General features: G+C 41.2%; 1 long non-coding RNA gene across 1 annotated transcript; it reads right to left on the reverse strand.

Moving 5' to 3' along the window:
• Window positions 1–291: 291 nt before the first annotated feature.
• Window positions 292–15,211, reverse strand: LOC120548838. Its single transcript, XR_005637287.1, has 4 exons — window positions 15,195–15,211; window positions 13,629–13,746; window positions 11,280–11,420; window positions 292–687 (listed from the first exon to the last, which is right to left on the reverse strand). It is a non-coding gene; the product is annotated as an uncharacterized LOC120548838 (long non-coding RNA).
• Between the last annotated feature and the right edge of the window lie 1,808 nt (window positions 15,212–17,019).

The raw sequence follows: 17,019 nt of genomic DNA on the forward strand, positions 1-17,019 counted from the left end.
ATATCTTTGTTGTTACAACTTCTCAAAAACCAATGAGATAATTTGGTTCAGTTAAACAGGCACACGTTTTTTTTTTCTACTTTTTTGGTCAACCTCAGACATCTTTTACAACATCACTTCTTTTGATGCTTTCTTTGACGTCTCCCACTAGGTGACATGTGGTACGTGTTTAGAAGTGTTCAGCTGTGAGTTTCCGGTACCACGCAGGCTAACTTATGGTCATCCCTGTGATGAAAATAGACCATATCAAAGCTTAAAGTTAACTGCATATACCAATGGAAAAAGCATACTACCATACAAACATCACAGCTAAACCAGACCCTTACAGTAAATTCCTATGTGTAAGCATTAACACGTATAACAAATACACAAATGTGAACGCATACTTCGTAATACCTGCACAATTTCAATCTCTTGAGTCCATCTGTCCATGCGTCTCTGTGATACATGTGTACAGGTGGAAGATTGTTATGTTGTGACGAGCCAGCGCTGTGATCCAGTTGCTTCCAGCATCCGATATGCAGAGAAGATAAGTTCTGTTTGAAAGGCTAGCCATTCTGGTTAGCCAAGACCCATTCGTGGCCAACAACAGCTGGCTTGGCAAACGCTCACCTTCATCTGTCTGATCTGGCCCCAGACTCTGACAGCAGATCATAATCACATCCATTCAAGATTCAATCACCGTTTCTGGAACAAAGAGGAGAGTGAATGAGAAGTATGCAACTTAGCTGAAGCATATGTGTTTCATTGATATTAAATGACTTCTTAGAGCAAAGTGTACTTTTTATTAGGGGGATACACAGATTCAAATGCAATGAAAGTCTAGATCACGGGTAGTCTATAAGTCTGTGAGCAATTGTGTGCGTGCGTGTGGCTTACTACCACGAAGAGTATGCACAGTTCAGAATAAAAGCAAACCACAGTGAGGCAGAAAAAGGTCACTAAATGCTACCAAAAGATAAGCGAACACAGAACCAGATAGCGATGCCAAAAAGCAGCTTCCCTTTGCTCAGAGACACACAGAGATAACTTTTGCTTGCTTTATGACTCCAAATTCACACCATGTACTTTTCAGTAATGCTTATTTATGAAAAAAATAAATGTTGGTGCACGAATGATAAATACAGCTGTTTTGCATGTTTTCAACTCTGTCTGTTCAAAACACAGACTGTATAACACAGGTTTAAACTCTTCCTGGTGTTTCCAGTGTTAAAGTTTCTGATTCATCAAAATAAAGGATGCATTTATTTCATGAACTGCATTTGCTTGTTAAGTTCTTGACCCACAGTGAGGTGAAGCTTATCATTTCTTAAACTAAATAATTATATAAGCTAAGAGGTATTTTTCAGAACTGTATGTCTATTATTTATACATAACCTACACTTTTTCTTAGTGATGGAAAGTGAGTACATTCACTCAAGTACTGTACTTGAATTTTTGAGTGTATTTTTACATTGTTGCAGTTCTACTTTTACTAAAGATTTGAGTACTTCTTGCACAATCACTTATTACACAGCTCTCATTCGATAGACAATTGACATTCATTGTGGTAAAATTAGCTCCTTAGCTGTCTTCAAATCAAAATGTATAACACATTTTAGTAGACAAATATATATTTACATGCAACACCTGAGATGAACACATATAATACAAACTCAATTTCAAATGGACACGAGCGTTAGTGTCTTGCACTTGGAGTAGGAGAAAAGAGGAGGCCTTACTGTAGGCGGAGTGTCATTTATATATTGGTCCATGGATGATGTGTTAAACAGCTACCTACAATAACACCAACATTATAATACACTGTGCAAATGATCCTCTCCTGCAGTGAATTGAATGTAGTTGCATATCGTGTTTTTCTACTACAGTATGCAATTTTATCTTTTTGCCATCGAGGTAGGGAACTGGGAAAGTGTGCATGATACATTCCTGTGTCAAACAAGACTTGAAAAAACACACAATCTTTACCACATGACGTGTAACATTTGATGGAACGTCTTTTCTCTTTTTATAAATGTGCTCTAAGCAATGAAAATCCACATTCCTTAATCAACAAAGCTCTGTTAAGAGCTTCATTTACAAAACGCGTATGCAATCACAAAGAAAGAGGCCTGATTTAAACACGTTTACACCGATTGTAAAAGTCCTGACTACATCCTGTGGAAGAAGAAGAAAAAAACACATCACAGAGAGATAGAAGGTACGAGAAGATGCTGCTGCTGATTTTAGATTATATCATGTGGCTTCTGACTGCAGGTTCATTTATCTTGTGAGAGAGGATTGTGACATTTATGGCAGGAAGAAGGCCTTCCAAGGGTTTGAGGGCATGGCAGAAGCAGATGGAGACTGTATCTGAAGCCAGTACAACGCTGGAGCTGACTGGGTTTGGGACCTCTGGGAATTGGTGAAGCCCTGTGGAGCCAGTGGCGGCTTAGGTTTCTGCCCTGACACATTCACAAAACCTACGCAAACACACAGACACAAACACACAAACACACAGACACACAGACACACAGACACACACACACACACACACACACACACACACACACACACACACACACACACACACACCCTTTGCATATGGTGTCACTGTTGTATTCACATACAAGCAAATAACACACGCAAAGAAACAAGCATTAATTTAATATGAATACTGTAGACACACACACACACACACACACAAACAATAAGGCTAATTTCAGTATGTCTAACAATGAATAAATGGATGGATACAGTGAAGTCTCGATTTAGCTTTTTCTCTTGATAGAAAATGAGACCTGTCAGCAATGAGTTACACTTGTGGTGCAGTGTTCCATGGACTGTAATGATGCATAAAACATCCAACAACCACTGATTTACTTTTAATTATTGCTTGGCCCATATGGTGTGTTTGTGTGTTTGTGTGTGTGTGTGTGTGTGTGTGTGTGTGTGTGTGTGTGTGTGTGTGTGTGTGTGGGAGCGGGACCCACAGAGTGCACTGACAGGGCAGAGGGACTTCCACCCTTACTTGTGCATCGCAACACAACAGCAAACCACAAAGCCACTTCTGCTACCTCTACTGGAACAAAAGGTCAAATATGATCCTGAACCTACTTTCAGTCAAGTCCATTTCCCTTTGACTGCAGTTTTTGTCTACAAGATGTATAATATCTCTTTTTTCACTGCTTCCTTTATATATTTGCTGTTTTCAGATTCTTGCAATGCTTTAAAAAGGCTGTAGCACGGGCATTGACGAAAAAAGCTTCTGCAAAAAACCCTGAATTCGAGAACTAAAATAATGCACCTTGTGATTCCGGTTAAATTAGTAATTTCAGTATATTCGTTTTTAGGTTGTGGTTGAATATTTCAATCTAGCTTGGTGTTTTCATGTCTTTTCTACTCATTCAGTAGCTGCTGTTGAGCACCGATTGCGACTGACAAGCATGTACTAATCTTTCATGTAGCAACAATTTTAGTTCCAAGACATTGCAGTGTTCTTTAAAACCGACAGAAACAACAAGTGCATGAAAAAATCCGACCAAATTAGCAAAAAAGAAAATCAATTTCTAACATTAAGAATGATTAAATCAAGTGACATGGGCTTTCATAATAACTCTATTCTTCTCCTTCAGGTGAAGTGAAACTGGTCACAGAGACAGAACACCACAACGGCCAGAAGCTTAAGGTCCTGACCCCCGGGTCAGCTGAGCTGCAGCATGTGTGGGACTGAAAAAAAGCAGCAGTAGAGAGAAGCCTTTGACGCTGGTCGCCTGTGTGGCTTCCCCATTGGTCGCTGCTTCCCTGTCTGCAGGGGAAGCAGGACAGTGCCAGGGTGCAATGTTTTATGAGCTGGTCTCAACCAAACTCACCACATTCCCACAAGCATTGCACTGAAGGACGTGACTCTGGCCACGCAGCTGCGCAAGCCAGACCACAAGGAGTGTGCGCTGTGTATCATAACACATACACATACACGCATGTACTTACATATGTGCACGTATCAGACTGGGGCATAAACGTTGACTCACCAGTCCTTCCATAAAAATATAAATAACACAAAAAACTGCACTACTTGTGTTTAATTAATCAGGAATGATGAATCACCAGGCCCTTGAAGCTCTGGATTTAGCCAATGTACTACACAATAAAGTACTCTTGACTCAAGAGTCACTTTTCCCAAGCTTTCAGCTGTATCTCACGGCCTTCTTCTGCAAATACGAAACAAAAAGAGACTTCAGGTGTTAATACGTGACCCAACCACATACTGACACCTGGGCGAGTTTTTTTTTTTTTCCAACCACAGCTTCTCTACGTCAAGAATAAATTATCATCAACGTATAACATCATTTTGTGTCATATACTAAGTTATGCAGAGACATATGCATCAACATCTATTTATATAGCACTTCAGATTTCCTGCATTTTCTGCACATTACCTGCTTATTGTTTGCTGTTCTCTCTCTTTTTTTATTTAAGGGCATAACTTATGAGTCAACTGCTGTATATAATTTAGTTTGCTTCCCAGACTGTGACGGCCGACTTGACTGACTCAATAATTGATGTCAAAAAGGTTTTTGGTCACCATGTTGATCACGCCCACCACATGTTTTTATCTAAATGCCAGGGATTTTTTAATCTTCCACACATATGTTTTTGTATGGTAAATAGGTGGAGAAAAGATCAAAGTAGTTAGAAAAGTAGTTAACACTTAAGTCAAATGATATTTGAGTTAAGTGTTAATTGTTTGTGTGTGTGTGGCAGTGGCAGTGGGTATATTCATCCACGCCTCTCTGGCTTGTGGTTTAGGTCTTGGTGGAGAGCGAGGGGGAGGGTGGTGGAACACCATGGCTGTGTGTGGAACCACTGGTAGCGCTATGGAAAAAAAACGCTCTGGGTTGTTTGCATTTCTTTAAACCAATCACAATCGTCTTGGGCGGCGCTAAGCTGCAAAATAGTCTCGGGAAGGAACTTGTTTAGGTGGAGCATTTGCACCCCGCAAAAGAAAACCCCACATACAAAATTAACTGAAGTGAACTGTTCACACAATACAGTATATTTAAATTAGCTGGATACATGGTTAAATGCCATTTGCTCTTACCAGTGTATCGCCGTGTGTATTTTGTCGACAGCAATCCCCACCAATCGGTCCCTTAACGTCCCAGTTAGATAGTAAATGCTGTAAATATATTCGTTGTAAATCTTTACAATCATTCACCGAAAGAACCAAGCACGCCTGCCTTGTTGCAAGATCAAAATTTTCTTCAAAACTTGATATTTTCAGCATGTAGCTTGTTGTTTCCCCAAAACAAATAAAGTTTAAGAATGGCAACACACAGAGAGCGGAAGGTGAGGGACATCCGGCACCTGGTGTGAACACGCGCATGTGAACTTGACAGTGAACATTTAGGTAAATATCTAACTTAACTATGATGCCTGTTTCCTTTTTTTGTTGCTTTGACCGTCTTTCACAACCTAAACTTTGAGCTCCCACTCTCTGGTTGAGAGGAATACCTGGTATTAAGAAAATGCTGGCCCCCGTCTACTAGCATGAACTAGTCTAGAAATCCATGAAGGGGGGACGTGTAGAATTCCCGTGGCCTTTCCCGAACTGTCACATATCAGTCAAGTGCCATTTACTGTTAAAAAAAACGCAGGTTTCCATGTTCTGCTTCAGCATGGCAAACAAAGCGATAAATACTTGACAGTGAAAATCACGAGCGCAAATCATTATAATCTACCCTCCCTCCCTGACTCAGATTGCAAATTATGCAGCAAATTTTGAAAAGGAAGGCATTCAGTGGGTTTAAAGTGTGTGTTGGCATATCCTGTGTGAGGTTGACCAGAGATAGATTACACACCCAGAGTGTGTGGTGACCTGTGCTGCAGCCAACCAGCAGTGGTTTAGATTGCAACTCTAAATCATTTCATATCACAGCCATATCTGCTCTTCCCATGGCAGTTAGGAGCCGCAATCTTAACCCACACAGTCACTACAGGAATGTACAATGAAACTAAATCGGTTTTCAACAACTTCAACATGCACATTTCAACAATTTACACAGATAAAGAATTAGTGTATGGTACCTCCAAATAGGAGCTAGGTCAATAGCTGACAAAATGCTGTAGCAACATACGCCTGCAATGTGTGGTATTAAATATACATCAAGGAGAAATTGACATGCTTTCCACTGCAGGTGCTGAGAGCACAGAGGTTTTGCGAGATGCATCCATACATCATGTTGCAGTTGTTCACAGTTGAACATTGTTGGTGAATAATAGATGTAAGCCAGCAGAGACCAGGTTGTTTGGAACAGATGAAAGCAGGAAGTCAGTAGCCTCCATTTATTAAATCTTCATCTCCAAGGAGAGTGACTAAAGCTTTCAAAGTCATGGAGAAGAAGTAAGACTGGGTTTCCTAAGAAAAGGACTGAGAAGCTGAATAACTCATTTAAATAGGCTTATGTGTTTTCTGTACTCCTATTAGGATATTTGTGTGACAGGGACGTAACATACACAATGTACTGGAAATGTCAGTAACATTTGTCAGACCAACACTGACATCTATTGGTGGCCTCTAAACGTGTAGAAGGAAAAGGGGTTACATCGGTGCCTCTTTATAAATATTCAGTCCTATATGTTTTGGGTTTAGCGCAAATTCAGTCTAATAACAAAAACACAAGCAAGTTCATTATAGTTCATTAGAAAATACCTCATTAAAACAATCCACAGTAAACTGAAGATACGTGTGCTTGTTGTTCAAATGATTGATTCCTGAATCGACCAAGAATTTTGAATATTCAATTCAATTTTCAATTCAATTTTATTCATAGCATCAAACCATAACAAGAGTTATCTCAGGACACTTTACAGATAGAGTAGGTCTAGACCACACTCTATAATTTACAAAGACTCAACAATTCCAGTAAAAAGGAATATACAAATTGTCATGTTAAATACTTTTTAATCTTTTGTCTGCTGTAAATTTAAATGACAAGTAATCTGGGGTTAGAGTAGATACCATCACATGGGAAATATGTTTCAGTTTATAATGCATGCAATTCAAAAGTTTCCAAATTACATTTTTGGTGAACATTGAGTATTGGCTCGTGATGCCCAAACACACATCACTTCAAGTGAATGAAACGATGAACGAAACAGTAACTATTGGAACAACTGAAACTTGATAATGACCTTTCTGAGGAAAGAATGGTCTGGGTTGCTGAAATTGTGGAATATATATATATATATATATATATATATATATATATATATATATATATATATATATATATATATATATATATATATATATATATATATATATATATATATATATATCCGTCCTATATATAGAGGACGTTGAAATGGAAGTGGCGTCATGCGCAAGCTGAAAAAAACACCCCACTTCTGATGTTAACGTGTTGGTTTGATGAAAGGATTTACACTGTGTCATGTTGGCCTATGGCCACAAAGTCTATTTGACAACATAAGCTTTTTTTTTTTTTTTTTAAGAGGATGATGTCTGCATATACATTTGTAAAAATGCTAATATTTTTGGGCCTGGTCTGTGGGCCACTTATGTAAAACATGGAGGTGGCATAAAGCAGCATCTCCAGCTGCGTCTTACAATACCAGCACCTTTCTGTGTTCCTCTGTCAAGGTTAGCTAGGAGAGACAGTACAAAGATGTGTGAGCGTGAGGCGGAGTGGGGGGGGGGGTGAGTCATCTGGATGAGTCATGTGCGGTGTGTGTGTGTGGACAGCTCAGGGAAGGATGGATAGGGAGAGGAAGACTGGGGTGTGGAGGCCAGAGTGGAATTGCAAAGGTGTCATGGCGCTCCATGTGACTGAAACGGACCCTCGTTAAAGAGAACAGATGTATCAAGTTGCTGTCGTTGGATAAATGAGCATATTGCATGTGTAAAACCTGCTGCTACTGTACGCTCAGTCTGATACATATTTAATATATTCTTGATAGACAGAATGACAAAAACAGTTTAATATCATTCATATGAGCTTCGGCATGCAGTGTGTGTTTATAACCAGCAGGGGGGCCCTGAGTATTAACATCTCAAAGGAAGCCATACAGAAGAGGAACAGAGAGTCTGGGGACTGTGAGAAAGTTTCACAAGAAACAGGCAGCCAGATAAGACCAATAAGATGGGTTGGTTTTCAAGACAAGCTGCTAAAGAGAATTTGGGTGCCTGGGAATTGTCATGGATGGCAGTATTTCAGTGATACAGAGTTTCTGGAATTCATTCAGCTTCTCTTTCTCCCCTCTTTTCTTCTCCCTCCCTTAGAGAATAGGTTCACATCAAAGACTGCTGTATCTCCCTGATGCTACTCTTCTCACCTCCCATCACATCCTTGCTGTATAACATTTGGTATGGACGGTGCTATATGACACTCATTCACACAACGCACAACTTAAAATGTTTCGATGAATGGAAAATTAGGGTTTTTAAATGAGTGTCAGGTATGAAAGTAAGGATGGCAGCTGTACTGAACTATTTTCCGAGGAGGAGTCGTGATCAGCTGAGTCAGACTGAAGACTTTGTCCAAATTTACCAGATTTATTCTTAGTGAGTCAGTGTAAGACTCCAGGTGTATACATCGATTGAACAGCCCTCTGCCTTAAAACGATCAGTGACGAACGGACTGTATCCATGCGCACAAGGCAGGACAGCGTCAACTTTACACGCTGCATCTGACTTAAAAGAAAAGGCGTGAACATCAGGCATTACGATGCACTGGCATCAGACATTCGGATGAGCTACAAAGAAATGTTTTTGCTTCTTCTACGGAGCCACGTCTGGTGGAATCATTTCCACCAGACCAATTGGGTGATCCGGTTTAATTAATTCTCACCCACTAACACTGGCTTTCTAACGGGGAGGGAGTGAGGGAGAGCTGAGGGAGAGCTGAGGAGGAGGAGGAGGGGAGGAGAGGGGTGTGTGTGATGAAAGATTCATGAGCAGTGGTGATGTTCGAAATGAAGATAGGGGTTTTATGTCAATGTTAGTGAATGGGATGCTGTAACCAAATGAGCCCCTGAATAAATATGCATGCGGAACGCATACATATGCATCACAGCACATACCATAATTCAGAGGAATGAGTATGTGAAACAGCAGATAGTGGGGAGAATACCCTCAGTGCTTTGCTTTACTGTTGTATGGAGCAAGGGGTAATTCCCTATTTTGACAACAGACATGCGCAGCACTGTTGACATGGCTCCAGGCCCTCAGTTATAACAAGCTGCAGATTGGAAACCAGGCTGAATCATTGTAAATGTTGCGCCTTAGTGCATGTAAAACTATGCAGCTGTAGTAGAATGAGGGACAGAGAGGAGGAAATAAGGAGAGAGAGTGACTGAGTTGGAAGGAAAGAGGGAAAAAATCAAGAGGGGGGAACTAGCAGGAAGAGGAAGAGTGGTAAAGCGGAATACTGATTAGTTGTGTGTACTGTGTGTGTACTGTGTGTGTGTGCATGTGTGAGAGAGAGAGAGAGCGAGAGAGAGAGAGAGACAGAGAGAGAGAGGAGGAGAGGTGGGGCAGGAGCAGCACTCTGCAGGTGAATGCTGAGCCATGTGGGGTCTCTCTCTCTCTCTCTCTCTCTCTCTCTCCCTTACTTTCTATCTGCAAAACGATGCTCGTGTAACCGGCACACAGAGAAATTAACAGATACGGGCCGGATGGGAAGAGATGAGGAAATAGATAGAAGGAAGGAGTGTGACAGATAGCAAGAGAATTAAGAGATGGGAGTAATGGGGTGCATCACTTGATTGATCACAAAACGACACAAGGAATCAGGCAGTGTGCATAGAGACATTCCCTGGACATCAAAGTGGCATCCCCACAGTCCCTCCCTCCTGCTTTTCTCTTTCTCTTTGTCTTTTTCTCTCTCTGACACATGCAACTGCTGCATTGGAGCAGATTTTTTTTTAAGTTAAAGTGTGGGGGAGCTGGAGATGATACTCCAGTACAATGTAAGAAAAGAGAGGAATCTGAAGCGAGAAGTTGAGAAATATAGCCTTAGGGGGACATTGTGGGGGGCAGAGGGGGCTGAAATGAACATAAGAACATGAAGTGCACTGAGATTTTTACTCCCAGTGACGTATTACCTTTTCATACTTAATTCATGGCGCCCCTGTGAGAGGATTGCTGGTTGGTTCTGGCATTTGTGTGAGTAAGAGTACTGACCAACACTACCTTTGATTCTGTATGACTTATTAATGTTTGGCTCATTAGTTTGTATAACTCATCACATTGTCAGGTCTCTCTTTCGGAGATCCACTTCTGGAACTCTTAGAGGTTCGTGCTTCAGGATTTAATGAGCATGTGGAAAGAGATGTGAAGGTAAAGGGATAGCTTCTCAAAAACCCAGATCTAAAGAATTGATAATATTAAATCATTAGTGGGATCTTAAATCATCATTCGTTAAATGAACAAGCGAGTTTAAGTAAACTGCTTACCATAATGTTAAGGGGATACAGCAATTATTTGAAATATTGTTTAAAAAACTGTCAAAGTAAAACCTTCTGATTGTAAATCGATCCGTATCAGTGCCAATACTGACCTGATTAAGCTAATTGTGTATTGGGCATGTCACGACCGATAAGAACAGTATCTTTGTCACTGTCTTTAAAAAAAATCAATCTTTCCACTATATGGTCCATTCATTCAGTCGTGGTGAGTTGCTAACTCAGTTTTTAGCGCCACAGCAATCCCTGCCCTCAAGTTTCCTTACATGTAAAAAAAAACCTTAATAAATAACTGGTGTACAGATTTTGAGGAAAAGAGAGCACTGGTATGGCAGACCTGATGTATCCAAACTGGTATCGGGAGACAAAAAGTTGAATCGGTGCATTTGTACTTTCCTTTCAGAAACATTGGAGAGCAGCGCTACACAGTCTACAAATGGAACCACTTGTGGTAAACACACATTTATGGAGCTAGTGTTCATTTAGAAACTGTGTCAGTACACATTTTGTTCTGTTGTTGTATTGGGTTTTTGTCATACTGTAAGGCGTTCCTGTTATTTTGTCTAGCCCATGATTATCCCACACGCAAAATAGTCCAAATAACTCAGAAGAAGAAGAAGAAGTAGAGACAGCTGCCCAGCTGGAAATACTTTTAAAATAATATTCCACGTGCTTAAGAGCTCCATAGGATGAACTTCCTGTCAGCACTCTCTGTGAACCTCACGTTGCCCTTCTTTATCATAATGCATGTATACGGCATTTGTTCATCGGTCCATCCTGCGTAACTCTTGTTCATTTATCCCGTAGGTATTTACCTTCTCTTTGTCGCTCTCCTGCTCACACTATACAAGTGAATCATCGCTGTCGCTCCCTCCCCCTTCTGTTAACTGCAGCTTTCTCGCTTGTACGCTCACGCTTGGAAAATCAGCCATCAGCAGCCAATCAAAAAACACCACCTGTGAGAAGGAGAGAAGTATGTGAGAGAAATAGAAGAAAAAAAGGAAAGATATAGCATAGAAACTAAAAGAATGTATTAGCATTGATCCTCATATAAGCACATAGTGACATACACCTACAAGTCAGTTTATAGTAAGATGGAGCTTATTGTAGCTGTCATTAATTCCAGTACACATCCTCCATATACTGTACATCTTATCAAGTTTCAGGAAGTTCAGTTTATGTTTAAATGTCTGTTCTGTAATATTGTAAAAAAAACTAACCCTAACTAACAAATGCTGCAACTCTAAATTTAGACTAACTTTATTCAGCTCAAGAAGGATGAAATGATTTAAATCAGGGCTTCACACCTTCAAGTCTACTTGTCAAAAGTTTTGGCCATAGTGTATTCATGAATTGCCAGAAATCACATTTTCCCATCTCATATTGTTTTGTGTTTAATGCTTTTAAGGGGCCTTAATAGGGAAAAGTATCCATAATGTATATTTTACAATGGAAAAGCAAAATCAGAAAAAGAGATTCTTTTGTTTAACGGAGGTATCTGGTGAGCCTAACATTTTCTTGAGAACCACGGATTGAAATGACTTTTTAAGAACTGTGACACACCACATGTAGATTTAAATGTTTTCTGTATTCTCTGCAATACCCTTTTGTGCCAGAAAAAAAAAAAATCTGGATTTGTTTAGGTAAATGAAGTGTTAAAAGTGGAGGAAGTATTTGTTTGAGGTGGTGAGAGTGACCGATTGGGTCGAAGGAGGATGATGGAGGCGACTCTCTGATTGAAATACAGAATGTAATGGAGGGAGATAGACAGCAACGAGTTCCTTCAAAGTTTTGTTTCATGCATTTCTATTTGCTGAATCATTATCCATCATTAGCCATGAGACTCTGCAACTGTGTGTGAGACGCTAAGGGCACAGCAATCTATTATTCGGGTTGTATTGTTGCTTTACTGCATAAACTATTGAACTCGATGCTTCTGGTGAGTTCTAGGTTCTGACGTAGTCATGAGTTTACCCTTACAAAGACTGGTCTTCGATTTCCAAAAGAGAGACATCAAATTTAGGATATGTAGAAACCCACACACCTTTCTTAAAGCGGACAATAGGACTTGTTAAACACTGCCACTGTCATGGCTAACTGGTACACCTAGATAGAACGGCGCCATTGTTAAATGTGCTCTAAGCGATGTTGGGTGACGGCACTTCTTGTGGACGTTCGTCAGTATTTTCAAATAAAATGAGGCTAGCTCGCCCCTCCCTCCTCCTCATCTCGTCCCCTCTCCCTCCCATCCTTCTTGTCGGTTATTGGCTGGAACGCTGGAAGACTGTTATGTTTGGTGGTGCAGGTTGGCACAATTTGCTTTTGTTGGGGTTTGTGGAGCCTGGGCTGTCTACAGAGACCGTAGTTTTTTACAGTGTGTTCCGGGGGGGGGGGTCAGGCAGCTGTGTTTGCTGTATGTGACAAAAAACGTAGCCTAAAAAACGTGTGACATCGCTTAGAGCACCTTTAATGTTATAAGTTACACCTGTGTCTTTCCACTCAAGGCCCACAAACTCAACGCGTTCTCGAGTTTACACAGCTTTCATATGCAGATGAAGAATGTTCGGTTGTCATGGAATGGCAGTTGTTCATAGTTTCCTTTGTCCTGAGCACTCATTCCCTTTTCCTGGAGCTTCTTTTCTCCAGCTTCTCTTTCAACTAAATATTTTACCAACATATCTCCAAAGAGCTGATCAACTGTCTGGCTGAAAGCAAAATCACTACACATTTGATTTAGTATTTCTTCTCCACTGCTTCTCACATACATCAGAATACACGTGAATATCAGTTTACGCGTCATGATACGCGGCCTAATACTCAGCCTGGATAAACAGTTTGATGATTTCCTCTGTGGTTTTGGAGGAGCTTTCTAAAGTCTGAGAAAGTAACTTTGCTGATGTATCGGGTGATGTATCAGGAGGAGACTTCAGATTTATACCAGAAAGCTTGTGTTACAGCTTGGGTGTGTGAGGTTTAAAAGAGGGTCTAATGAAAGAAGCCATCAAGAAGCTATTAAGTTGCATTATGGGAATGTATGTATTAAGTAGTTATTTCTTTTTTAAAGTCAGGTTATCTCAGCCTCTGCTGCTTTGACTTTGACCCTTATTCTTTAAATCTGTTTTTCACAAACATCCTCACTTTATAGAAGTGCAATACTACTGTACATTGCTGGATTCCCCTCTTTAACTGCAAGATGGAGCAGATACAGTCCCACAGGTCCATGGTGCGTCCCAGAGATGATCCAGGAATGACAAAGATGTGTTTGATCCCTGTGATTATTCTCTGATGAGGAGAGGAGAGCATGTATTACATAGCAGGTTCAAAGAAGGAAGTGAATTACTGATAGTTTACTTGGCGCGCGCACACACACACACACACACACACACACACACACACACACACACACACACACACACACACACACAGGGATATACAGTACATACAAGCCAAGTATATAGTTTAATAAGCCAACAACAAAAGGGTCCAGGTGACTAATATTTTACTTTTCCTGCTTCGTCCTGTGACATTTCTTGTGCATGCCTCCCTTTGGCACACAGGCTTGTACTATTATAAAGCAACGTGCTTGACAAATACACACAGGACTAGGGGGTAGCATTACGGTATCCAATTAAAAGCCAACGATTGTCACCATCACCCCTACACACTTCCTCCCCCAACCCCTGTCATGCTTCCTTCTCCTCTTTTTCTCTCTCTGACTTCCTCCCCTCACGGAACCCTGCGCGTCCTCCTGTTGACTAAATTTCCTCGATGACGTAAGAGTCCACGTACATCGTCCATGTAGGTGATGCTTCTGAATGAATGAGTGTCCCCTCCCATCTCCATTACTAGTACTACGGGATGTCTATAAGAGCAGATCGCCGGGACAGCCCCGCTGAATTTCATGAGATACCGAGGTGCAAGAGCGAGAAGCCAGATTGAAAAATAAATCAAAACTTGAGATTTTTTTTTTTTGCCGAAAATCACGCACCAGTGCCGGCGATGAGAGTAGGTAGGATAAGACTATGATTTATGAACACATTTGCTGAAATGAAGTTATAATTTGACCAGTTAGGAATTGGTAAAACTGTGCTTCTTTTATAGTTTTGATCAAGTCGTAAACTGAAGAAATATCAGCTGGACCGAAGAAGACCAAGAGGTAAGTTTTTTTCTATTGTGCCAATGTTTGTCTTCTACAAATAGTGATAACAATAGCTGCCTTGATCCACGTGTAGCAAGACATTACAAAAATGATGAGCATGTTAAATCGGTCACTCTTTCTCCGGTCACCGAATTTCCCTCTGCGTGACATGTCGTGAATCTACGGTAGATTACAGCGGCTGGAAGTTACTGCAGTGTGAGTCACTTTTGCGCACATGGGCAGTGACAACTGTGAAAAAAGGAGGGAATGTCTTGTAGGGTGGAGGCTGCGCTGACTGCATGTTAACCAGGCTGCATCCCCGCAGACAGTCAGCGAATCACGACATGCGGGTGATTTCTTCCCCACCCCCTCCCCCACCCCCAAGGGTATCAGTGAATCTTTGTGGGACGTGGGCTGGACTTATTCCTACCTAACACATCCAAGACTCGTGTGTAGACCGGTGGAAGGACAACATGTACTCGTGTTGCTGAGTTAAGATGAACCAAAACGTAAAAAAGCATAGACCAGAATCAACCGTAGGGTTTAAATCCGTCAGTGTAACGATGTATGCATCCCCTGTGGAGGCACCTACTTTAAATAAAGTGACCTATTATTCCTCGCTTTGGCAGGCAGAGCTCCCCTCCGTAGTTCATTTTTTCTCTCCTTTTTTTCATGTTGAAATGACATCGTGACGCGTTCTTTAGATGAAGTCAAGTCTGCGTCATTCTTGCGCACATGCAGACGACTCCCAATCACCCGTCAGAGGGCTTTAAAGATACAGTGTGCGTCGCCCATATACGTCTACAGCCTGCATTGCGATGTGTCTCTATACTAGGTGGAGAGGATAAAGGGAGGTGAGGGGGTGGGAAGGCCTAGGAGTTCTGATGAAAACTCCCCAATGTAACTCCTGGAGGGGGGATATGACCAGAATTACAATTAGAATTGTTCAATAACATCTCCCACTGCTTTAGCCCGACTGTGGCTTAAAACTGGAAACTACACGAGGCATAACAATGATCAGCAATAGTCTTTTAAACTCCTTTCAAAGAGCTGAAAAACCAGCGGCTCCGTGGTGCTGTCCATGGTGCTGAACCTGGTCTATGGGTTGACCCGCATGGAGCTGAATTTAAACAACGTTGAAGTTACACATTTCTGATACAAAAGTACATCTAGGCTTAGCTGATTTGTCTCCACAGTGAACTGTCCGAGATGTGTTCACACGAGAAAAATATTATAAAGACATCTTATAGAAAATTTTGTTATCATGGTCTTATAGATCTTTGACTCTGTCCCGTGTGTATCTTGTTATCAGTACGCTAGTAGGAATATTTTAAACTTTCTGACCCCTACCGAACGTGTGTGTGTGTGTCTCTTACAAATAGAGAGGTGCATCTCTAGAGATATTTACGGCTCACGCAGCAGCAGTGTTTAGACACAGGATGTTTTTCAGGACCATGGACAGCAACAGAGTTCAGCTGCTTTGTCACAGAACAAAATGGTCTGCTTATAATGAATTTGTTCTAATCATTTCAGAATATATATTTTTTCCCACATATGGGTTTATGCTATACTTGAATAACGGTTACTAATGAAAGTACTAATGATAATAACTGGCAGCGGCACCACTTGAGAAACACAAATATGACAGGAAAAAGTCCAAGTCAGTGGTAACCTCTGGTGACACTTTAGCTGCAACTTTTACACTTGCCCACACACAGTGCTCCTTCCCTTTTCTTGCTCATCTACCTAGCTTCCTTCAAAAGGAAAATAGTTCACATGAAAACACACACATATGAGCACTGTGAACCACTTAACACAGCTTCAAACTGCCTTAACATCCAGTATATGAACATCAGATGAGTGCTTGCGAGTACTCAAATTTCCGGACTGCTGACGTCAGTCCCACAGTTACTCAGTTGAGCTTGCATAAGCCACCAATCCACCCTGTCCATATCCTGTGTCTGACTCATAAATAATCGGCATGGAAATCAATACGACAAACACAACAAGTGGGCTACGTAACTTCCAGTCTGGCCACACGTAGCCCGAGGCCTCCGGCAGGAAAGGCTATGATGTGTGCTACTGTGAGCACTGAGTCATAGTATATAATCTGATTTGACTAATGGCTGTGAAGTGCGCCGCAGAGATATGCCAGGTGATAGTAAAAAGCACTAAAGAGCTCGTTTTCCTTTGCACTAACCTTGATTTGTTTATATAACGCAACCACAGATGACATTTAATTGTTGAGCAAAGGGGGCAGCTTCACTCGGCACACCCCATCTCCCCCCCCCCCCGCATGTCGCGATCAGCTTGTATGCTTTCTTACACTCTGCAGTCTGATTTTATTCTGCGCTCCTGCTCTGTTCTATCAGTCAGTGCATCAATACCTTGGCTCTAGACTGCTTACTGCTAAAACT

This window comes from Perca fluviatilis, chromosome 2, assembly GCF_010015445.1.
Source record: "Perca fluviatilis chromosome 2, GENO_Pfluv_1.0, whole genome shotgun sequence".
NCBI classification, from domain to species: Eukaryota; Metazoa; Chordata; class Actinopteri; order Perciformes; family Percidae; genus Perca; species Perca fluviatilis.